General features: G+C 40.0%; 1 pseudogene; it reads right to left on the minus strand.

Annotated features, from left to right (window-relative positions):
* The window catches only part of LOC121147302, a 32,779-nt pseudogene extending 31,661 nt beyond the window's left edge, over positions 1-1,118 (minus strand).
* Between the last annotated feature and the right edge of the window lie 23,907 nt (positions 1,119-25,025).

Raw genomic sequence — 25,025 nt, forward strand, 5'->3', positions numbered from 1 at the left:
TCATCTTAGTTTCTTCTGACTTTTCATGTCATGAGAAATATTGATAAACATGTGTGCTATGAAGGACCATAAACTAATAACTAAAATTTAAAACCATTACATTGATGTAAAATTTTTCCATAACATCTGACACATTCATACATCATTGTGTATTATCATTTAAATTGTATTATTATTAATGTTATGATTATTATTTTGCAATATAGTCTGATGAACTCTGGGTTTCCCCTCATTGCTAAGTCTCCTCAAATCACTGATATCATCCACATTATTGCAGTAGCATGTATTTTTCTTTTATTTTGACCTATACAAAACTAATTGATCTGCTCTGGCATTCATACAAGATCAGCTTCAAAATCACAGGAAAGTTAGATGTCCACACTGCCAATGAAAACCATGACTTACCTAATACTTCACTGTAAAACTGGTCCCATTTCTTCTCATTAGATGCTTGAAACCAAAAGCATGAACAGCATGTTTTTTACCCTCTCCATGAATGTCATTCTGCCACTTAAATCAGACAGCATCATAGGGACATAGGAAGGAGGCACTGAAAGTCCTCCACCGTACTTTTCCATAGTGTAGCCAGGAGAGAAGCGAACACTGTACACAAAAGGGATTTTAAATAGCTCTGCCAACAGTTCACCACATGGACCAATAGTATCTGCAATAAGGATGTCAAACTTTGATTCCTGTAGTTTTTTCATGAGTTTCTTGTTCAAAACGGCTACTTTACAGAGATCTTCACAAGCATCAAAATATTCTGAAAAAGGAAGTTTTTGCAATGCTGGAAGATATTCCCAATATGAGTCCTGCAGTGCATTTGTCCACGTATTAACAAATCGCATGAAAAACGCTTCTGCATCCTCTTTAGTGGTATCAATAGGAAGAGTTTCAAATTGAATGCCAGTTTGTTTGCTAGGATTAAGGAAAATGGAAGCTGAGTTTCTCAGAACAATCACCTCATGACCTCTCCGGACAAGTTCATCCAAAATTACATTTAAATTCAGCCACAGACTGTACTCCATAGGCCACACCAGCACCTTTCCACAATTCCCAAATCTGAAGCAACAGCTCAGCTGTAGCAGCAGCAGAACTGAAAAGGGTTTCAGGGACATTCTGGTGAAGTCACTGCTTCTTCTCCAACTGCTGTCCCTTTTTTGGGGTTACTTGTGCTTATATTTATAAACAAACTTAAAGTTAAAGTATAACTTGTGCTAGTCAAAGTAATTACTTCATATGAACGCTAAGAGCTATGGGCTGGGATGGCAGGAGAATAAATCATGCAAAACTGATCTTGTATTTATGTGAGCAAGTAGGTTTTCATCTTACCCATAAGTACTTTCACCTACGCAGGATCAGCAGCCACGTGTGGGAGAGACTCCTGGCTACACTTTGGAAAAGGAGACTACATTATTGCCCCTTTCCTCTGTCTCTATAACTCTGTGTAACTTATGTGGTCAAGTGACATGGAGAAGGTAAAACGTATGTTGTCCATGCTTTACTTTGATATTTGGTTTCAACTATCGAATAAAATGAGATGGGATCAATTTTACAGAGAAGTATTAGTTGATCATGGTTTTCATTGATAATGTAGAGATCTGCTTTGCATAACTTTGAAGCTGAGCTTGTATGAATGCAAGAGCAGATTATTTAGACTTTGATAGGTCAAAATAAAATGAAAATACACAATGATTTAAGAATATGTCAGATACTGGGCCCGGCGAGGTGGCGCAGTGGTTAAGGTCCTCGCCTTGCACACCCGGGATCCCATATGGGCGCCGGTTCTAATCCCTGCAGCCCCGTTTCCCTTCCAGCTCCCTGCCTGTGGCCCAGGAAAGCAGTCGAGGACGGCCCAAGGCTTTGGGAGCCTGCACCGCGTGGGAGACCCGGAAGAGGCTCCTGGCTTCGGATCGGCATAGTATCGGCCGTTGCGCTCACTTGGGGAGTGAATCATCGGACGGAAGATCTTCCTCTCTGTATATCCTCCTTTCCAATAAAAAAATAATAAAAATAAATCTTTAAAAAAAAAAGAATATGTCAGATATTTTGGAAAGGTTTTCCATTAATGTTAAAGCATACAGTAAAGGTTCAATTGGAATTCAGATGGGCTCTACCCATCATAGGGTAGAGCATTGTAACCACAAATGAAGGATTGAGCAGCTCTCTAAGGGAGTCCATGTCCACTTATAACAGTGCTAAGAGCAATGGCAAATGAGAGGATATGGAATGACAGAAAGGTAGAAATAAAGTAACTGTATGGCTTTTCCATATTTCTTGCACATGGTATAACAAAGTATTTTTAAATTGGATAAAATGTAATTCACGTACAAAAAAAATTTAGCTCGCCAACTCAAAGTGCACAGTTCTGTGTCATGCTATTCATATCAATCTATAACCACCATCACTATCAGCTTATAATATTTGATTATATTTTTTAAAAAGCCCTGGGGACAAGCATTTTGTACAGAAATTTAGACACGACATGACACCCCACATCCTGTGTCGTATTTCCTGGTTCAAGCACTGGCTTTGGTTTGATCCAGCTTCCTGCTAAAGCGTACCTTCGGAACAAGCGTGTGAAATTTCATAGGGTTGAATTCCTCACACTCATGTGGGAGACTCAGATTCATTTCCCAAGTCTTTGCCTTGGCCAACCCAAAATTCATTGTTTTTGACTTCTAGAGAGTGAAACAATGGATGGAAAGTTTATTGCTCTAAGAGTGAAACAATGATGGAAAATTTATTGCTCTGGTTTTTAATCAGAATCAAAATAAAATTTAAAAAATCATCTTAGCAGAATACTTGCACCCTCTACTTTTATGTCTCCCACACTACTCCTATTTCTGACTACACCAGTCCTTGGAGAATAATAATTTATTCTGGTTTTGCACAGTTATTGTTTGTGGGCATTTCATGTACGTTCACCCTCTGAGTGATATCCCTAATGCAGGAGGAGGTCTTTAGCCTCTGCCAGCATGGAACCATGAGCCTAGGAGTGGATCTGGAAAATGACACTTTTGTAGCTTGATATTCATTATGTTACAACTAAAGCTGTGTTAGGGCACTGGCTAGATGGAAGAAGAGATATCCTTCTAAGTGTGACCTGTCTGTGTTTCAGCCAATGTAATTCTTAGCATGGCCATGTGGGATTGATTACTCCAAGAATGGGGTAGTAATACCTTCAACCTGGCGGAAAGGGATTATAGCTAATATCATAACTTTGAACCAGAAGCTGTGGCCAGAAGTCCAAATGTCTAGGCAACATCTAAGTACATTGCAGTTTCCATGACACTCGCCTAAGTAGGGAGAAAGTGAGTGGGTCACATCCAACTGCCACAGGCTCTCACTGTTTTTATGAGCATTTTGACACGTTTCATTTTTCTATTTGCTGTATGTCCTTGGGCAAATTCAAACACCTATCCAATGATGGGGTTTTCAATAACTTTTAGTAGCTATTTTGTCTGGGAGCTAGTTTATGGAGATGCACCTGCTACTATATGAAAAGTGGCTGTTTCATGTTTTTCTTGTCAAATTTCTCTCTGCTACACAGACTTAGGCCTTTACAGGTGTTGAAACTTTTCATATTTTTTGCAAAGTTTGTGATCATTTATAATGAAGATATAAAATAGATGAAGTAACAAGAGGTTTCAAGTTGACTTAATTGGTAGTATGCCAAATTGAGTTCAAATATTCTCAGTGATACTCACTGACTGATTATATAGAACTTCATAGAACTTACTCTGTTACAGAGTGTCTTTGAAAAACAACACAACCAGCTCTTCTAAGCCAACAGGGGATTTCACAAACCTCATCAAAAGATGGAAAACACAAGTTGAACAACACTTGGGCCAAAATCTGCAGCAAGCATGTAGGTCTGCAGATACTAGTCAGCCAGTAGACCTTAGATTCTCTTCTCTCTGGTGCAACAAAGTTGACAACTTCTCAGAACTATCAAGACCACACAAGCAACATCCTTGCAACATTCTTTCCCACATTGAGATCTCTAAGGCAACAGCAAAACCATCTCCATCCCCTGACAGTGGTAAGTTTGACAACAGGGGAACCCCTCCCCCTTCACTGTCTCCCACTGCAGGTCCAGGTGAATAAACAGTTGAAACAAATATCTTACCCACCTTCCTCTACACCTTGACTCTTCCTAGTCTAATCAGAGGCCCATATGGGTATGCAACTCTCTCACTACATAATTTTAAAAAATACAAAAAGAAATCATGTGTCTATTTCATCAAGTAATTTCCATTGGATTCATTTAACATAGATTCAAATTGTCCCTCTTGACCAACTACACATTGTAGAGCAATGCTGGATAAGTAAACCAAGTAGATAAATAGCCTCTGGACAATGTCACCATAAATGCCTGTTTATCCTATGTTACAATTTTGAAAGTGATATGTAAAGTGCACTTACACTTAAGGATAGAAATCCTAGGGTTTCTGTTTTTGCTTTAGAGTTGGATATACATGCTGAAGTTTGCAGCTGATATAAATAATTGAGACAATATTAGGAAAAAATTGGTGGTGAAAACAGGAATATTTATCAAGGAAATTTCTGTCATTTATGAAGATATAAATTCAATGTAACATATATGTTGCATTGTTTCATATGATCGTGCTAATCATCCTTAAAAGCTAAAGGTGAATCTTTACATTTATTACAAACATGTTTGTTCATGATTTTATAAGAACAAATACGTCAATAAAGCAACTTCGTATTGATGCAATTAATTTTCAAATGCAAGAAAGATATAATAAAACAAAAATATGGTAAATCATTTATGTACTTTCATTTTTGCCATGAATTTTTAAAGTTTATTTTCAATAGTTGTCTGCATTTTATTGTATTACAATGTATTTTTTTTCTGACTTCACATGATTTTATTTTTAGCCTATAGTAATGAGATACAAAGAAAACTGTTGTTGGAGTACAGGACCTGTAAGTATTCAGGTTTGAATATGTGTAGAACTTTACGTGCAAGGTTTTTAATCCACCATGAAGCCCTTTGGGACATTTGAAATGTTATCTCCACTTTTTTTGCTTTTGAACTATACAATTATCATCAAGGGAGAGGTTATTCTGTTTGTGGTTGCTTTTCCAACTTCTGTTGGACACGTTTTTCCTGCCTAACAAGATTGGAGGAGGGGAAGATGGTTGAACTCCAGCTCTTGGGAATCTTCATTTGTGTTACTTTCCAGGCTTTTATTTCCCTCCTACTGTTTACTTTGTTTCACTTTCACAGTGTGTTCTCTCAAAAGACTTAACTGCCCAACTGAAGTTTATCATTGGGCTGATGGTTTGCCCCAGTGTTGTACCTAAAAACAAACGAACAAGCAAAAACACATGAGGAAAGTAAAAACCAACAAAAAGCACTGGAATTTAAGCTTGTAACCTACGGTTTTCAACAGAAAAACAATGACTAGGAATAATATTAATAGCCTAATAACCTCTGTCTAATTGAGAGAATTATCAAAACAGGATAATTGTTACAGAAAAACAATAAAGGATGTCACAATTCAGTTTATTTTTGAGCAAGGCCAAATGGACACATTTAATTGTTTTTTCATTTATTAAAATTGAAATATTTTACTATTAATATTTTCCATTTTTCTTCCTATTATGTGCCATTTTAGTATCTTTTTGTATGAATTTTATTGGTGCATGTGACTCACATATGTTAAATCATACCAATTTAGTATTTTTAAATTGACTTATTTGTAAGGCAAAGAACTACACAGAGCGAGTGAAACACACACATGGACAGAGAAAGAGAGGGAAGAAGAGAGAGAAAAAGAAAGAGAAAGACAGAGAATGAGAGAGAGGAAAAGAGAGAGAGAGTGCATTGGTTCATTGCCCAAATGACCAGATCCAGGAGTCAGGGCATTCATCAAAGTCTCCCACGTGGGTACAGTTTCTCAAGGTTCTTGACTGCTTCTGCTTTCCAGGCCATGATCAGGAAATGGAGAAGCCAGAACTCAAACCAGTGTCCTTGTATAATGTCAACATTGCGTGCAACAGCCTAACAAGCTACACTACAATGCTGGGCCAGTATTTTTCTTTTTTAAAACAGATTTGATTTAGGAAAGCTTTAAATTTACAAGACAAAAATTGTGAAGAAGTACAAAATATCTTGTATAAGCTCGTTTCCATAGTGTAGCGGTTATCACATTCGCCTCACAAAATATCTTGTATAACTCATTACCAGTTTTTCTGTTTGTTGTTTTTATTAATAATGTTCATATTATGTTATATTAATATATAATACAATACTCTATCACATATTATGATAATTTACATTTATTAATCATTAATTACCCATTTGTTATCTAATTTATTTAATATAAATAATAGCTAAGACAAATATATAAATATATATATGAATAGACACAAATAATATGTAATACATTAATATATATAATATATATGAAAAATATATATAAAATCCAAACCACATTTTGTTTCCACTATTATTAACATGCATTATTTTATACACATAAATCTGAGTTTTTAGTAAACTGTATTTTCTTTAATTATGAATTTTATAAGTATGTGAAAATCAAAAATTCTGTCTTATCTCCAAGTTATGCTGACATTAAGTACATCATTTCCTCTGTCCACATTTGCTACCAATAAGTGTTTCATTTTCCTCATGGCCCTCCCCTAATTCTACTCAAACTTTTGTGAATGTTTAAATTTATAATCTTGTAATCTTTCTGAATGCCAGCAGTTACTAGTTCTCAGTTTAATCATAAATGAGATTGTTATTCAAATTAGCAGAGAGAAATCTAGCTCCCAAGTTCCATTTAATTTGTCTATGTTTCTAGAGCCATCACTAAGACAAGCTCTCCTACACTTTCCCCGCAGAGAGCAGAGCCTGAGAGAGATTAGAACACTGGATTATGCTGAGAAAGGATCATGGGATGGAGGTGTACAGAACAGGGAAACTGGAAAGCTGTAGACTGAGATGTCTCAGGGATGTAAGGAAGTCTGGACATCCATGGTGGGATGTAAGGAAGTCTGCACCCAGAAGATGAGAGATTGTGTCATCAAATCAGGACTGATTGCTCAGCTTTGTGTGTGTGCACACCTATGTGTGTTTATTTACTGTGTCCTGTCATTGCATTCATTCACGTGCTTCAGAGGTTCACTGGCCTTTGACTGTCCTTTTATGATTAAAAATGTGGAAACAGAATGACTCAGCAACATATCTGTGTGTCTTGGAAAGATACGGCAACAGATGGACCTTGTTTTTCACAGAGTTCAATATTATTTTACCTAAAATGACCCCTGAATATTAAAATGAGAAAAATCTTATTTTGGAGAATTTATTGCAATGTTTTTAGAGAAAAATACCTGTTTTTTAGAGTGGATATAGAATGGAGGTGTAAAGAATGCAGGAAAGTTTAAATCAGATTTTTCAATTCTATGTCACAATTTTCCTATTTCTATTTCTTCTCTTCCTTCTTTTACCCAAGCCTCTTTGGTTTTTTTTGTTTCTTTGTTTATTTGTTTCTTCCTTCTTTTTCTTTCTCTCTTTCTTGCTTTTTTACTGTCTTTTTTTCTTCCTCTCTTTCTTTCTTCCTCTCTTTCTTTCTTTCTTTCTCATTTGTTCGATGATCTTGTCTAATCCTTAATGTACATTTGCTCAATATTTCTTTTGTGCTCATATTGAAAGTATTGTTGTCAAATACTTTGCAGAACTTGTCTTCTCCTTCCATCATTTTTAAAAGCACATAATATTGGAACTGTTCAGTAATTGTATTATTATCTCTGATAACCTGTGTAAAATAATATGTGTAAATTTCTGCAGTTTCAATATATTTTCTTTTTGGAATAAAAATGCTTTTTGAGAAGATTCTTTGAGATTATGAAAATGTCCTACTCCAATCTCCCCATTACCCTGTAATTTTTGCTCCATCCACAGATAATTCTTGCCTGAAACAAAATTACTATGGAATTTGCCTAATGAGTTCTGGCTCCATAATTTTTTTTCATAATGATTATTTAGGATTATGCCATACTGGAAAATGAATTTCTTCATATTTAAATTCTCATTGTTTTCAATTTATTAAAATTCTGTTAAAAACTAACTGAAAATTAAAATAAGAAAGGGGAATATATATAAATGCTTTACATATTTGGTTTTTAAGACTCATTTTATTATTATGATCCATAATTATTATCATTTTTTTTGCTCAAATTAATGCCAACTTGACTGATTGTTGCTCCCTTCCATCGTGTCTCATATCTTTTTGATCTTCCCCAGAATTTGAGTGCCTCACTTTTAGGTATGAGATGCTACACAGCCTGGATCTTTCTTGATCCTGGACCAATAAAGCTCTTTTGAAGCTGTAGTTCTTTTTATTGAAGAAAAGTCTTTACAACAAAGATTCACACATCAGATGTGCTTATTGATTGCCATATATCATTGTTTCTAGATACCTGTGGAGAGAGATTTGAGAAAAGCCTGTACTTACAACTTTGGATTGAAAGCTTACAAGAGTAAAGTGCTTCAATCACTGTAATAAAGTATAAAAAAAAGAATGTGGTAAGAAAAATATGTGTAAATCAAAGTCTGATAGATTCATGTGAGTTAATCACATATAATACACATATTATGTTTAAAGTAACAAATAAAAATTACATTAATTTAAACATGAATTAACAAACTTTTTGAGGCAGGTTATCAGATATTTTAATTCAGCTGTTATTTTATTTTGAAAAGAAGCCTAATATGAAATCCAGGCACTGAATGTATTAATTCAATAGAGTTAATTATTGATGTATGCATGTACCAAACTAGAGTACATACATTCCTTTCAAGTGTTCCTATACTAGTGAATAAAATTAATTCTAGGCAAGCTATCAGATGAAGTCTCAACAAACTCCAAAGTATTTCTATGAGACAACTATGGCTATTGAGCAACAAAATCTTAAAACTCATTAATTATAAGCAACATCATCTCTCCAGGCACATTTATAAAATGTTTCATTGAGTGTAATAAGGAGCTGGGTGGATCAGTAAAAAACTAAGCAAGATCAGCTATTGAGAAAAGCAACGAAAGTCCTGTTTTCCTAAATGGAATCTTGACAAAGGCTGCAAGAGGAATCACCTAAATCCTTTCAGATTTCAGAGTGAATTGATGAAAACGCAGCAGAGTTACTTATAACATGGCAGAAGGTCCTGATTCTGAGTGTTCTCGTATCTGTAACCATCCATTTTATGCCATACTTAAATATTTGTAGATCAATTCAATCTTTTTGTCTCAATTTCAATTCCATCCCATCCTGACCCTTGCAATCTGTGTATTATTAACATTATTGCTCTTTAACCTAGATTTTCTGATTAATTTTTAACTAGTTAGTTTGATCTTAAATGATCTCTGCTAGCTATCTCAAACCATGGTTATGACAATTGTTTTATTCAAAATAAGTTTAAAGCAAACTTTCCCTTGATGCCTACAGAAGGCAATTTGAAACACACACACGCACATATACTAGAAAGTAAGGGCAGGGAGTGGCACAATGCCCCGACCAACTCCTGGCATCCCATATAGTACTGATTCATGTGTGGCTGTTCACTTTCTGACCTAGCTCTCTGTTTATGACCTAGGAAAGTGTGGAAGGATGGTCCAAGTTCTTGGGACCCTTTATTCAAGTGGGAGATCTTGAGGAAGCTCCCGGCTCCTGGCTTCAGTTCACCTTAGCCCTGTCCATTGTGGCCATGTAGGGAGTAAGCCAGCAATGGAAACTTTCTCTTTGTCTTTCTTTCTGTAAATCTGCTTTTTAATAAAAATAAATAAATTTAAAATGGGGGGCAGTAGTAGGGAAATAAAGAAAGTCATTTATGCATAAAAAACCACAAAATGATCATTCAGGTTAACGATTAAGGATTTTGCTGCTGCTGAACACCCCACACTGGTTTATGGCAGTGTTATAAAACCCTTTAACGGCTGCATTCATGAAATGCACAGAAAAACAATCAATGACATCCGGGTAGTAGAAGGAAGTATCTATTGTAAAGCACAGAGCAAGGGGAGGGGCATGTAAAGTTTAATCTCTGGGCTCAACAAAAAGAGGGAAAGGTTCTTCTTTTTCAGATAATTATTTTTATTTTGGATAATTTTTACACAATTGATTAGGTTACAAAGGCTCAAGGGTTATGGGAAGGTGGGTGAGACCGTCATTTCCACATGCTCTTTTTTTCCTTCCTGTATCTAAGAGATGAGGGAGACAATGGGAGAAGCCACACCCAGTCTCCCAACCATTCCAGGGTCTCCAACGTGGGGTATGCTCCAGGGTCTTGCTCATCCTGTAAATACCCAAAGCTTACCTAGCATGACCCAAAAACCTGCCAGTGCCTCTTGGTATCCGGCGGGGTGAAAGCTCGCCATCGCGGACCCAGGCTGCCCTCCCTCCCACCAGCCAGCACTACATGATGCTGGGAGGTGATGGAGCTTCGGTTGGTGAGCCTAGTGTGACCCAAAGGCCCACCAGTGCCTCTTGGCATCTAACAGCGTGAACATCTCTGATCCTGGAACTAGGCTGCCTCCCAGCACCTCCAGTCACCTCTACTTGCTGCCGGGGGTGAAAAGGGGTGCGAGGGATGGAGCTCCTGTTTGGTGTGCCTAGTGTGAACCAAGGATCTGCCAGTGGCTCTCAACATCTAGCGAAGTGAAAGTCCCTGGTTGCGGATTTAGGCTGCCTTCCCTCTCTCAGCCAACATTACATGCTGCTGGGGGAGAGGGGGAGTCACTGGTGACATATTAACATATCAGCATCATACTGAAGGAACATAAAAGTGTAACCCAGTAAGACTGTGAAAGTTGGCAATGTTTAAATGGATTTTATAAATGTTTTATGGCAATGGATAATATATGAATATACCAGGGAAACTCTTGCCCTATTTAGTATTATGACCCAAAACGTGATGACAAAGTCCAAATGGAAGTTCTAGTTAGGAATGTGTATGTTTTGAGAATTAAGATATCTTTATAGCAGAACTATATTCTTTTTTTTTTTAATTTTTTTAAAGATTTATTTTTATTATTTTTTATTGGAAAGGCGGATATACAGAGAGGAGAGACAGAGAGGAAGATCTTCCGTCCGATGATTCACTCCCCAAGTGAGCGCAACGGGCCGATACTATGCCGAAGCCAGGAGCCCCTTCCGGGTCTCCCACGCGGGTGCAGGGTCCCAAAGCCTTGGGCCATCCTCCACTGCTTTCCCAGGCCACAGGCAGGGAGCTGGAAGGGAAGCAGGGCTGCCGGGATTAGAACCGGCGCCCATATGGGATCCCGGGCGTGCAAGGCGAGGACTTAACCACTTGTGCCACCACGCCGGGCCCAGAACTATATTCTTTAACATACTTCATGTAGTTTTGTCTATTACTTGCTCACATTATGTGGTGGGAGTTTCAGTTTTTCGGAGGACTGTTTCTTGTATTTAATGTTATGGATTAGAAGACAGGCAAATCTACCCTCTCTTCTGAGCTGATATAACTTATTAAATTAGAACCTGGACAATTGTCTAACCACTTCCTCCCCCCAGAAAAGGTTCAGAACAAAAACTCGATGTGGCAGAAACAAATCACCTGCTTGATAGACCAGAGCTTATGGCAATAAGGTTATGAGCACCCCCTAGTGACAGCTACTGAGACTACGGTTTCTGAAAATTTTTCTTCTTGCAGACATTACTCCTTGCTATAGGGCAGTAATTGAACACTCAGGTATGTATGTGGTAAAAAGACACTTGATGTGCACATGTTGTAGCTAGGTATATCAGAGAGACACTCTAATGGGGTTGAAGACCTCTATGTAGAGAACAGTGGTGTTATTATCATTTTAATTATTGTTTTACAGGTTCAAGCCAGTTCAGGATGCAAGGCAAATCCACAACCAGAGAGTTTCTTGCCATTCGCCACTTTTCACTGATTTTGAGCAACTTCTATATTATATAGTTCTCCCAAAACCACTCTCAATTGACACAGAAAGTGCTACTGGTTTTTTTTTTGGCATGGTAGGGAAAAGGCAACAGCCTGTTTAGAAGGCTGGCTTTGTGATCAAATAAGTTAAAAATAAATCAACACAGAGGTTTGAATCATGTCCTGTTTTTTTTTTTTTTAGCAATGATGGAAAACAAAAACCAAGTGAATAATAATAAAATCATTTTGCATTTGTGTTTTTACTGGTTCGTATACAGTGGTTCATATTTTGGCCCATAGACTCAGCCAAAGAGGAAATGGTAATCATTCTATTAAAGACAGAGAAAAATCCTGAGCAAATGCTGTGAAATTTTCAGGGATGCATCAAAACAGAGCAGGTTCCTTTAGATTGGGAAAAGCAGAATGCTGGTCTGAGGCAGAGTTAGAGTGAGCCATAATGAATCATTGAGGGCCTATCTCCTAGGGAGTGGCTGAAATGCCACTGAGGATGCACTCAGGTCGTGTGTCAGCCCACCAAGATGAGCATCCTGTGCTGCAGCTCACTCGCATGTGCGAACAGAGAAGCTGCCACCGACCATTCCCACACCTGTTACGTATAAAAACCCTGTGCCATTTTCCCTGAGTGGCCATTTCGCTCAAGTGGTTACCCTGCCTTGTAGACGTGGTCACGGGCTGTCTCCTACCCAGGAGCAGTCTGTCAGACAACTCGTCTAATAAAACTCTTACAGTTCATGTCAATCAAAGACTACATTCTAGATTTGTAAGGTGGTCAGCACTGTGAAGCGGATGTTTGGCCACATTCATTTCAAGGGATGTTTACCTAAGAGATCAGTGGATATGGGGGCATTGCAGCAATGTAACATGGATAGAACACAGATATAGTATAGATAGACTATTTTTCCCTTCTCAAACATGTAATAGCAGTAAAAATCTATTGTGTTTGCCAGTAAAATGGACATCAAGGTGTTTATGCAGCACATTTTCTGGTTTAAAGACATGTACTATAGTTTGCAAATGAGATTGATAATAATATCCTGGGTTTGGGGCTTGCCAGTGGTCACTGAAGGAATAAAATCTATGCAACAAGAGCTAGAGTGACAAGCATGAATTGAAGATCTGGGAGAGGTTTCCCATGGTGATGCTAAGGGACAAGTTCCAAGGTTAACAAAGCCAAGCCAAAGGGAAGTGTTCATTACATAGCAGACACACTTCCTGTTCTTCCTCCCTTGTGTTGTCAGATGATCTCCAGGTGGTTTCTTGGATACACATCAACATTAAGTCTCATAACGTTTAGTTAGTAAACAAAAGCTGCTGGGTAAGGCTCAATCAGTGTTTCTCTCTGCTTTCACTTTATCTTGTCTGGCTCTCCTTTTCTTAATTTCAAGTTTACACCACATAGGTCAAAGTAAGGATTACTACAAATGGCTCCTAATAGAAATAGACACTGATTCTGAATTAGACTTTGCTTATATCCATGGAGGATTCAAATGTTCAGAGTGCTAATAGAAAAGGCAGAACTGAAAATACTATCTAGATTTAGTTGTTTCTTTAGACAAGAGAACATGCTGTGTGGACTGGAATATCCAATATGAGAAGAGAACCCACTAGATATGCACTTTTATTGTCCTGCCCTACCTAAAGTGGAATAAAATAGAGGTGCTTGTTAGATTAGTATTACCAACAACATAGACAAGCATAGTGTTTATTTTTAAAGGCAGAAAATTTGGGGCAAAATGGAGGCAGAAAGAGGGAGAGAAACATCTTCTACCAAAGTGGCAGGAGGGGATTGCAAAAGGAAGGAGGAGAGAGGGGGCAGCAGGAAGAAGGTGGGAGGGCAGCATGCATGTAAGAGTGTGCCTTTAAATGGGCAGAGGTGGTCATCATGGGACTATTTTCTCCCTTTTATGGATTCTTTCTTTTTTTTCTGCTAAACTTCGGCTTACTCTGCCGTTGATTTACTAGCTCCTTAAGATGTGTGGTTAGCTCTTTTTTTTTTTTTTTTTTTTTTTTTCCATTTTTTTTTTTTTTTATTATTGTTGCTTACATTGTATTGTGTAGTACAGTTTCATAGGCACTGGGGATTCCCCCCACCCCTCCCATACCCCTCCCCCCATGGTGGATTCCTCCACCTTGTTGCATAACCATAGTTCAAGTTCGGTTGAGATTCATTGCTTGCAGACACATGCCTAGCATAAAGTTCAGCGTCTTATTGTCCAGATAAGTTCAGTGGCCTCTTGGGGAGACCTTCTATGGTCTGAAAATAGGTCTAACAGAGTAAAGATCCAGTCAGTTAAAAGCCCCAACGAGGCCACAGTATCAATATACAACATTATGGAATTAATTGACATAGTATTGGGTAAACAATATGTTAAAAATAATGCAAGTTCCCTTCTTCGAAACATCTGGGTTGAGACAGTATCAATGACAGGTTCAAAAAAAAAAAAAATAACAAACAACCAAACAAAAAATTACAGGTTAAATCAAGGCAAACATGTGGTATCTAATCTTTTGGGATTCGCTCATTTCCCTTAGCATTATAGTTTCCAGTTGTACCCATTTAGCCACAAAGAACTGCATTTTGTTTTTTTTAATAGCTGAGTAGTATTCCATGGAGTAGATGAACCAAAGCTTTCTTATCCAATCTTCTGCTGATGGGCATTTCGGTTGCTTCCATGTTTTTGCAATTACTGATTGTGCTGCAATGAACATAGGGATGCATGTTGGTTTGTCGTAAAACAGGTGTTTTGGATATATTCCTAGGAGTGCTATTGCTGGGTCATATGGTATGCAGATTTTGAGTTGTTTGAGTGTTCTCCAGACTGATTTCCATAAAGGCTGTACCAATTTGCAGCTCCACCAGCAGTGGAGTAGGGTTCCCTTTTCCCCGCATCCTCGCCAGCAAGCGTCGTTGGTGTTCTTGTTTATGTGGGCCAATCTTACTGGTGTTAGGTGGTACCTCATCGATGTTTTAATTTGGATTTCCCTTATTGCTAGGGAGCTGGAACATTTTTTCATATGTTTGTTTGCCATTTGGACTTGTTCCTTTGTGAAATGTTTGCCCATTTCCCGTGCCCATTTCTTGAGTGGCTTGTTTGTTTTGGTTTTTTGGTTGTTTTGAAGTTCTTTATATATCCTGGAAATTAGCCCCCTATCGCCTATATCGTGTGCAAAGATCTTCTCCCACTCTGTGGGTTGCTTTTTTACTTTGTTGATTGTTTCCCTTGCTGTACAGAAGCTTCTTAGTTTGATGAGGTCCCATTTGTTTATTCTGTTCTCAACTGCTATTGCTTTTGGTGTCCTTCTTAGAAAGTCGGGACCTACTCCTAGGTCTTGCAGGGTATTTCCTACATTTTCTTGCAAGAGTTTGAAGGTTTCTGGATGTAGGTTTAGGTCTTTTATCCATGTAGATTGGATCTTAGTGTATGGTGATAGATGTGGGTCTATTTTTTTGTTTCTACAGGCTATCAGCCAGTTGTCCCAACAACATTTACCAAAGAGGCCTTCCCACTTGCTTGAGCTGTCATTGGTCTTTTTGTCAAAGATTAATTGGCTGTATTTGTGTGGGTTCCCTTTTGGTGCTTCTATTCTATTCCATTGATCTTCCTTTCTGTCTTTGTGCCAGTACCAGGCTGTTTTGATAACCACTGCTCTATAGTATGTCCAGAGGTCCGGGATTGTGATTCCCCCTGCTGACTTCTTATTTTTCAGGATGGTTCTAGCTATTCGTGGTTTTTTGTGCTTCCAGATGAACTTTTGAATCATTGTATCCAGTTCCGTGAAGAATGTTTTGGGCAATTTGATTGGAATTGCATTGAAAATGTATATTGCTTGTGGTAGTATAGACATTTTAATGATATTGATTTTGCCTATCCAGGAGCACGGGATGTTATTCCATCTTTTGAGGTTTTGTTCAATTTCCTTTTTAAATAGTTTGTAGTTTTCTTCGAATAGGTCTCCTACGCTTTTGGTTAGATTTATTCCCAAATACTTCATACTTCTCTCTGCTATTTTGAATGGTATCCTGTTGGTTAGATCTTCTTCCATCTTGGTGTTATTTGCGTACACTATGGCTGTTGATTTTCGTTCGTTAATTTTGTACCCCGCCACTCTGCCAAACTCTCGTATAAGTTCTAGCAGTTTCTGTATTGAGTCTCCTGGTTTTTCTATGTATAGGATTATGTCATCTGCATATAGTGAAAGCTTGACTTCTTCGTTTCCTATACGTATGCCTTTGATTTCTTTTTCTTGTCTTATGGCCTCTGCAAGTACCTCTAGGACTATGTTGAATAGCAGTGGTGATAGCGGGCACCCTTGTCTTGTTCCAGATCTCAGTGGGAAGGGTTCTAGCTTTTCTCCATTCAGTATGATACTGGCGTTGGGTTTTTCATAAATTGCTTTGATTATGTTGTGGATTTTCCCATCTATGCCTACTTTGGCTAGAGTTTTTAGCATGAAGAGGTGTTGGATTTTGTCGAAAGCTTTTTCTGCATCTATTGAAACTATTATGTGGTTCTTGTTTTGCTGTTTTTGGATATGGTTTATAACATTTATGGATTTCCGAATGTTGAACCATCCCTGCATCCCAGGGATGAATCCTACTTGATCCGGATGAATGATCTGTCTGATGATTTTTTGAATTCTATTGGCTAGGATTTTGTTGAGAATTTTAGCATCAATGTTCATCAGAGAAATAGGTCTGTAGTTTTCCTTCTCTGATGGTTCTCTGTCCGGTTTTGGGATTAAGGTGATGTTGGCTTCATAGAATGAGTTTGGGAGGGTTGCTTCCTCCTCTATTGTTTTGAAGAGCTTGTAGAGGATTGGGGTTAGTTCTGTTCGGAATGTTTTGTAGAATTCTGTAGTGAAGCCGTCTGGGCCTGGGCTTTTTTTCGTTGGGAGATCCTTGATGACTGTTTCAATCTCTACCTCGGTTATGGGTTTATTTAATTCTGCAGTTGCCTCCGGACTGAGTTTTGGTAAGTGGTGGGAGTCCAAGAACTTTTCTATTTCTTGGTGGTCCTCAAATTTGTGGGAGTACAGTTCTTTGTAGTAATTTCTAATTATTTTCTTAATGATTGCAGTGTCTGTTGTTATGTTGCCTTTTTCATCTTTAATGCTATTAATTCTCACTTTCTCTTGTTTTTTTTTGGTCAATCGGGCCAGTGGAGTGTCTATTTTGTTTATTTTCTCAAAAAACCAACTTTTTGATTTGTTGATTTTATGTATAGTTTTTTTGATTTCTATTTGGTTTATCTCCTCCCTTGTTTTGATGATTTCTTGTTTCCTATTGTGCGTGGGACTCTTCTGCTGCTGTTTTTCCAGATCCTGGAGGTGTGAGGTTAGTTCCTGTATTTGGCGTCTTTCTTGGGCCTTGACATGCGCTCCGATTGCGATGAATCTACCTCGTAGCACTGCTTTGGCGGTGTCCCACAAGTTTTGGAATGTTGTATCAGAGTTTTCATTGGTTTCCATAAATTTTTTGATCTCATCTTTGATTTCTTCTCTGACCCAATGTTCGTTTAATAGCATATTGTTCAATTTCCAAGAGTGCGTATACTTCTTGGGGAGTTTTGAGTTGTTGATTTCCAGTTTCATCCCATGGTGGTCTGAGAGGGTACATGGTATGATACTAATGTTTTGGAAGTTGTTTAGATTCGCTTTATGTCCTATCATGTGGTCGATTCTGGAGAAGGTGCCATGCACCGCTGAGAAGAATGTATAGTCTGTGGCCTTAGGATAAAAAGTTCTATATATGTCTACTAAGTCCAGTTGTTCTATTGTTTGTGTGAGCTCTGTTGTTTCTTTGTTGAGTTTTTGTTTCGTAGACCGGTCCATTGTTGTTAGAGGTGTGTTGAGATCGCCTACAAGAATTGTGCGGGTGTCTATGTCTTCCCTTAAGTCTGTAAGTAATTGCTTTACGTAACTAGGTGCATTAAGATTCGGTGCATAAACATTAATGATGGTGATTGCTTCTTGATGGATCATTCCTTTCACCAGTATAAAATGGCCTTCCCTGTCTCTTTTGATGTTAGTTAGAATGAAATCTATCTCGTCTGAAATTAGGATAGCTACCCCAGCTTTTTTTTCTCGTCCATTAGCGTGAAATATCTTTTTCCATCCCTTCACTTTCAGTTTCTTTGCATCCTTTCTGGTTAGATGCGTTTCTTGTAGGCAACAGATGGTTGGGTCTTGTTTGATGATCCATTCTATTAATCTCTGTCTTTTGATTGGTGAATTTAGACCATTTGTGTTGAGAGTTAAAATTGAGAGGTTGCAATTTTGCCCTGCCATGTGTTTGTGTTGTGTATGTGTTGTTGCCTATGTAGTTGTCTTGTTTGTGCGGCCTTTAGTTTGGAGACCTTCTTATTTGCCAACTTTGTTTGTGATTTGCCTCCTTTTTGTCCGGGACTAGCGCATTTCTAAGGAGACTTTGCAGGGCTGGTTTTGTGTAGACATATTCTTCTAGTTTTTCTTTGCTATTGAAGTATCTGATTTCGTTCTCAAATACAAATGAGATCTTTGCTGGGTAGATTATTTTTGGTTGACAGTTGTTTTGTTTCAGGACTTGGAAGATCTTTGTCCATTCTCTCCTTGCTTGTAGGGTCTCTTCGGAGAAGTCAGCAGTAATTCTGATGGGTTTTCCCCTGTATGTGATCTTTTCTCTACTTCGTACTTGTCTCAGGATTCCTTCTTTGTCTTCATTGGAGTAGAACTTGAGCACCGTGTGTCTGGGTGAAGATCTCTTTGGATCATGTCTGTTGGGAGTTCTCTGTCCATCCTGTATGCGGGGTGGATTCGTGTTCCAAGTGTTTTGGAAGTTTTCCTGTATAATTTCATCAAGCACTGCTTGCATCCCAGATTCTCTTTCTACTCCCTCGGGGAGGCCGATGATCCGAATATTCAATTTTCTAAGGTAATCCTTCATCTCTTGCATCATTTTATTAGTTTTGCTGAGGTTTGTCTCTAGCTGTTTAATTCGCTGGGCACTTTCATTTTGTGTGTCTTCTGTTTCAGAGATCCTTTCCTCTGCCGCATTTATTCTGTTGATGAGGCTTTCAATTTTATTCTCTTGGGCATCCAGTTTGGTTTTGATTTGTTGTATTTCGGTGATTATGCGGTTCTGGTAGTCTTCCAGCTTTGTGTCCACGTCTCTGAGAAATTTTAGCATTATTTTCATCAATTCCTTTGCTGGTAACACGTCCATGTCTTCATCTCGCATCGCCGATATTGATAATGGCTTTTGGCCCATGTTTGGTGGGGTGCTGGCTCTTTCATCTGGAGCACAGCTCTTTCTAGTGGTTTTTCCCATTGCGTTGGTGTATTCTGGTAAGGCAAATGGACCCGTGTGTTGAGGGGCTGTCAGGTGCTTTCCTGTAGAGATTGGAGCCTGCAAGCGTGGTGTTGCCGGGCGTGGTAATTTTCAAGGCACCGTTGGTGCGTTCTCAGGGCCCGGGGCTGTAGAGCACCACCTTGGGGGCCCAGTGGATTCCAGGCACACTCTGGGCACCTCTTCTACAGGTGTGCCACCGCAGGGCGTGGAGGGATGGAGGCGCTCTCTGGGCGCGCCCCCTGCACGGGAATCCACAGGACGTAGAAGGTTTTATGTGCTTTCTCCCTGCGTTCTCCTTGTCAGGGACTGCAGGGTTTTTCAGAGCCCGCCTGGTGTGTCTCCCACACACAAGACTGTGGTTGAGGCACTTTCTGGGCGTGGCTCTTGTGCAGTGATTCCACCACTCGTGGTGTGTGTGTGGCTCCTCCTCACAGGACCGTAGAGGAGGTGTGACCCAGGCGCCCTGTTAAAATAACTTCTCAGCGGGATCGCACAGTGCCAGTGTGGCACAGGAGATTTCAGAGCTCTCCCGGTGTGTCGCCTACACTCAGGACTGCGGGGTGGGAGGCGAGGAATGGACAGTTCACACTATGGGAGTGGCATCTGCGTGTCAGGGACACACAGCGCTACACTTCCCAGTTCAGCACCCTCCTGACTCCTGCGCTACGGAGGCGGCTGCTGCAGGCGGGACCGCCTAGCCCAGCCCGGCGCGGCGCTCAGAGTCCTCCTGGTGCTGTCGCCCACCCACAGGGTTTCAGGGTGTCGGGGATTCCAGACTCCCACCAGCAGCCTCCGCGCGCTGAGATGCACTGGCCCACTTAGCGCAGGAAGATCTGAGGCGCTTTCCCGGGACCTTTTCAGCCACCAACACGCACCGCTGTTCCCAAGGCACAGACCTGACAGTTTCAGGTTGCGCCCCTTGTGTTCTCAGAGGCTGGAGCCTCAGCAGGGGGTGGGGAATGCGGAGGCTGCCACGTTAATCCCCAGCTCACCAAAGTCCGGCTGCTGCAGTCTGCTTCTGCTGTTGTTGAAGAATTCCGCCGGCGACGATCCCTCCGATTTCCCTGGCTCCAAGCTGGCCGCGTCTCCCGTCAGGCCGCTCTCAAAGGTGACTCAGCAGGTCTGGAGTGGGATGTCGGCTTCTCTACCTTTGCCCTGCTCCGTTCTCGTTGTTCTTCCGAGTTGTGTGGAACTTTTTGGCTCCACACTGTCCCAGGGAGTTTCACGGACCTCTCCCTACGGTTTCCTGCCGCTCCTCTTCGCTGCCTCTGCAGCACTCTAACCTTCTCTCACTGAACTCTCCCTCATAGCCTTTCTCCTACGTCGGCCATCTTCCCTTCCCCGAAAATAAAAAAAATCGGTTAGCTCTTTTTTGCCTTGTGTCTTTCTTGTCTCTTGATGCGTACTGACTGTAATGAACTGTCCTTAGCACAGCCTTGTCTGTGCCCCTCATTGTTTGACACATTGTGTTGATGCCTTTATTCATTTCAAGCATTTTTAAAATTTTTTTCTTTGATTCCTTCTCTAACCATTGTTCATCGAAGCATTTCCAAGTATTTCCGGATCTTTTGGACTTTTTTTTTTTTAATTGGAAAGGCGGATATACAGAGAGGAGAGACAGAGAGGAAGGTCTTCTGTCCGATGATTCACTCCCCAAGTGATGCTTGCCGATGCTATGCCAATCCGAAGCCAGGAGCCTCTTCTGAGTCTCCCACACGGGTGCAGGGTCCCAAAGCTTTGGGCCATCCTGGACTGCTTCCTGGGCCACAGGCAGGGAGCTGGAAGGGAAGTGGGGCTGCCGGGATTAGAACCGGTGTCCATATGGGATCCCGGGCGTGCAAGGTGAGGACCTTAACCACTGCGCGACCACGCCGGGCCCATCTTTTGGACTTTTCTGACTTGTTGGTCTCCAGTTTCACACCATGGTGGTCTGAGAAGATGCTTGATTCAATCTTAATCACAAGACTAAAATAGACCAACTATTGTCTAAAAGAACAATACAGGAGATCAATGTATCAAAGGGCAACAAGTCATAAAAAGTAGGGATAGGATAAGAAATAAGAGTTAGAGATGAAAAAATAAACAATAAATAACTCAGACATACATTTAATAATCAGAAACTATTACAAATAACCATGCACCACCAGATAGGAATGGATAGATTTTTGAGCACACATCATTTACCAAACCTGAATCACGAGGCAGTTAATAATCTAAATAAACCTAAAACAACATTACTAAGAAAATCCTTCCAAACTCTTTCTATGAAGCCAACATTATCTAAATACCAAAGCTAGATAGAGACCTAGCAAACCAAGAGAACTACAGACCAATACCTCTGATGAACATAGATGCAAAAATCCTCAAAATACTAGCCAACAGAATCAATAGTATTTCAGGCAATAAATGCAATATACCATATTAACAAAAATTAAGAATAAAAATATGATCATCTCAATGTATGCAGAGAAGGCATTTGTCTGTTTTCCTTACCCTCAGAATAAACCTTATCACTTGCTTCAGATGTGTCACAGTGTCTGTACTTAAAATGTTTTTTTAAGAGGCAAGAACCTAAGAACTAAATAATAGGTCCAATCTTAGACCACAACATTAAAGACACAGGAGTCTGGAGAAATCAGCTGGGGTTAATTACTAATAAATATATTCTGTTCTTTTCTTGGCAATTGATTTGTTGGAGAACTGAGCACAGTTCAGGATGAGTCCATGAGTTCTGTGCTGCATTCCTCAATCAATTCCCAACCTGCTCCAGACCCAGACTCTCACCCTCTGTCTCATCCCTTTCTTCTTGTCACTCCTAAATGTTCTCTTTACTCTGCAAAATCCCCCTCAGTTCATGCAGACTTGGACTCCTGGCCCCACTAGCTGGCATTTGGCAGACGTTTCTTGAGTTCTGGGTCAGACCTCAAACAACCCCTTCACAGTCAGGTGCCTTGTCCCTCTGGACTCCTCACTAGCATGTTCTGAGGTGCACACTTCCTCCATATCTCTCCCTCTTTTGGGTTCCCTTTCTCAGGTCTTTTCCATGTAACCTATGCCTCAGAGAAAGCTTGCAGGGGAGAATTTTTATTCTCACACTGTGCTTCCTTATCCTTTCACCTGCCGAGTTGTTAATCAATGTTGCAGCCAGAACTGGCACAAACTATCCAAACTCTAGTTCAAAATATCTTTGCTAAGACTCTTGCCAGCAAGGGTCCTTATTGAAATCAGGCTCAGCATCAGGGCCAACTCAAGGTGAGAGGGCAGAATGATTATATACATAATCAAATATACATAGGGGGAATGCCTATATGCCTGTATGCCTATATGTATTTGACCTGGCAGAGACTCAGTTCTAGCATGCCATTGGTATCACTTCCTGCACTTGCTGTTCTGTTAAACATGTATCCTAAGCAACAGTATATGTTTGACCAAGCAGAGGCCCAGTTCTTGCATACTGCTGGTACATAAGACTGATCACTCACTGAGCATGCTGTCCTAACAAATATGTATCCTATATCAGAGGCATGGAAGGCTAAGCAACTGTGGACAACACACACTAATCCCACCAATGCCTTCCTCCATTCCCTCTGGGTTTCTGGGTTTCTGGGCACATCTGGACACCACAGGCAGCAAGAGCTTTTTGAGAGACATCTCAAACTTCGGAGAGCTAAAAAGTGAAGATCGTTTCTGTTCTAATTCTCTCACTCAAGATGAGAAACAAACCTTCTACAGTAGGCATGCTTTGGGCATTCAACCTTAAATATCAGGATTCCCTTGACCTTCTCCTTAGAGCTTTATAAAAAATGCTTGATCTGGTTTTTGTACCACAGCATGGCCTGCTTACAAGCAAGGGAAGTGTTGGCCTAAATGGGAAGTATTTAAATAGTTTTGATCGAATTGACTCAGCTAATTTTCTGGCCCTACCTCTATGATGATTACAAAATAGACTTTCTGAATACACCTACTGCCTTCCTTTTCTGTTTCACTTATAGCTGATGTCTCTTGGCTACACCCACGCAGGCCCTTTCGGGAATATCCAGCAAGAGGTGGGAGTTCATTCTTTGTCTCTGCTCCCTTTGCTATTGTTTAGAATGGAAGGGGGAATGCCTATAGCTACAGCTTGCCAAACTTGTTCCCCACCTTCACTAGAGAAAGACCTAACTCCATTAACCCGTTCTAGCCTGGGGGACATTTTCTCCCTTCTCCGCAGTTTACACTGGCATCTTCCCTTGGTTCTTGACCACAGGAATGTGATTCTATGCTCCTTTGTCTCATGGTATATTTCACCATCATAAATAATGTTCATTTAATGAATCATATTGTGTGTTATTGCAAATGACTTGGATAATGAGAGATTTGACGTTTCTTAGGTTTTGTACATTTTTCTGTCACTTTTATTGAGGATTTTTTTTATTGCATTTAATTTTATAACAACATTTCATAGGCTCTGATGTTCCCCCTTCCCCTCCCTTTGCCCTCCCCCCATGGTGGATTGCTCCACCTTATTGCAGTATTACAGATCAAATCTAGTCTTCTTTCTTTCAGCGCAAGCATGTGCCTTGTATAGTGACCAGTATCTTGTTGCCCAGCTAAATGCAACAGTTTCTTGAGGAGACTAACTCTGGTCTGGAGACGTAGCTGGCAGATTATCATTCTGACCAATTAAATGCCATAACATAGCATCAACAACCATTTCCAACATTATGGGGCTAATTAACAATGTAATACTACATTTCACAGGTACCCTTTTACAAATTGACAACATTTCAACTTAAATTAAAGCAAACATGTGGTATCTGACCTTTTAGGATTGACTCATTTCCCTTAGCATGATGGTTTCCAGTTGGGCCCATTTGGCCACAAACAACTGCTGTTATTGAATTTTAAATGAAGTTAACGTTATCTGTTTAACTGCATATTTTTTATGGTAATCTTAAACTCTTACCACATCTGGCCTGAAGTGTTTGTTAAAATGCTTGGTAAAATGTATTATTTTGGAGGGTCAAGATGTGGGAAAATGGTAAGGATACATTTAAGGATACATTAAGGATACATTTAATCAGAGACTCAATAGCCAGGGTGATGCGGAGAGGGCATGTTTCAGGAAATAGTAGAGAACAAGCCAATGACAGAGATTGATAGACACAGAAAAGCATCAGAGACAACAGAATGGTGTTGCAGTGACCAGACAACCCAGCAGCATTCAGCAAGCCATGACATTAGCTCCACTGGCAGCTGGAGCTCCAGTGGCAGCAAGGTGGGCAGTGAGTTCACTGGGAGCTGAGGCGGTAAATCCAAAGAACTGCCTACCCTGCTGATTTGTTTGATTTGACCAGGAACATAGACAGAGCAGCAGATCCCAAACAGGCAGTGCAGGAACAGGGTGGATCTCATAGTCCAGACATACCCCACATCTGCATCCAGTGCTATTTTGTGTAAGGATGCAAAAGTTACAGGGACAGGACTGTACATGCACTGTGCTTGGAATGAACTCATTTCTGGCTCAGTGCATTGCACTGACATGAAAAAGTATAGGATCTACCCACAATAGGTCCAGGTAGTTCCTAGACCTAATGGCCAGCAGATTCAGAACCCCACCAGTGGCATATCAGGTACCATTCTGTACAGTGTAACAAAAGCTGTGTGCATGTGCTGAGCTGGGAGTGAACTCACTTCCAACTCAGTGTATTACACTGGTCCCACAGGGAAAACAATACCAACTTTAGCATCTTACAACTC

Source organism: Ochotona curzoniae, unplaced genomic scaffold, assembly GCF_017591425.1.
Source record: "Ochotona curzoniae isolate NIBS_2020 unplaced genomic scaffold, NIBS_Ocur_1.0 scaffold_4506, whole genome shotgun sequence".
Lineage (NCBI taxonomy): Eukaryota > Metazoa > Chordata > Mammalia > Lagomorpha > Ochotonidae > Ochotona > Ochotona curzoniae.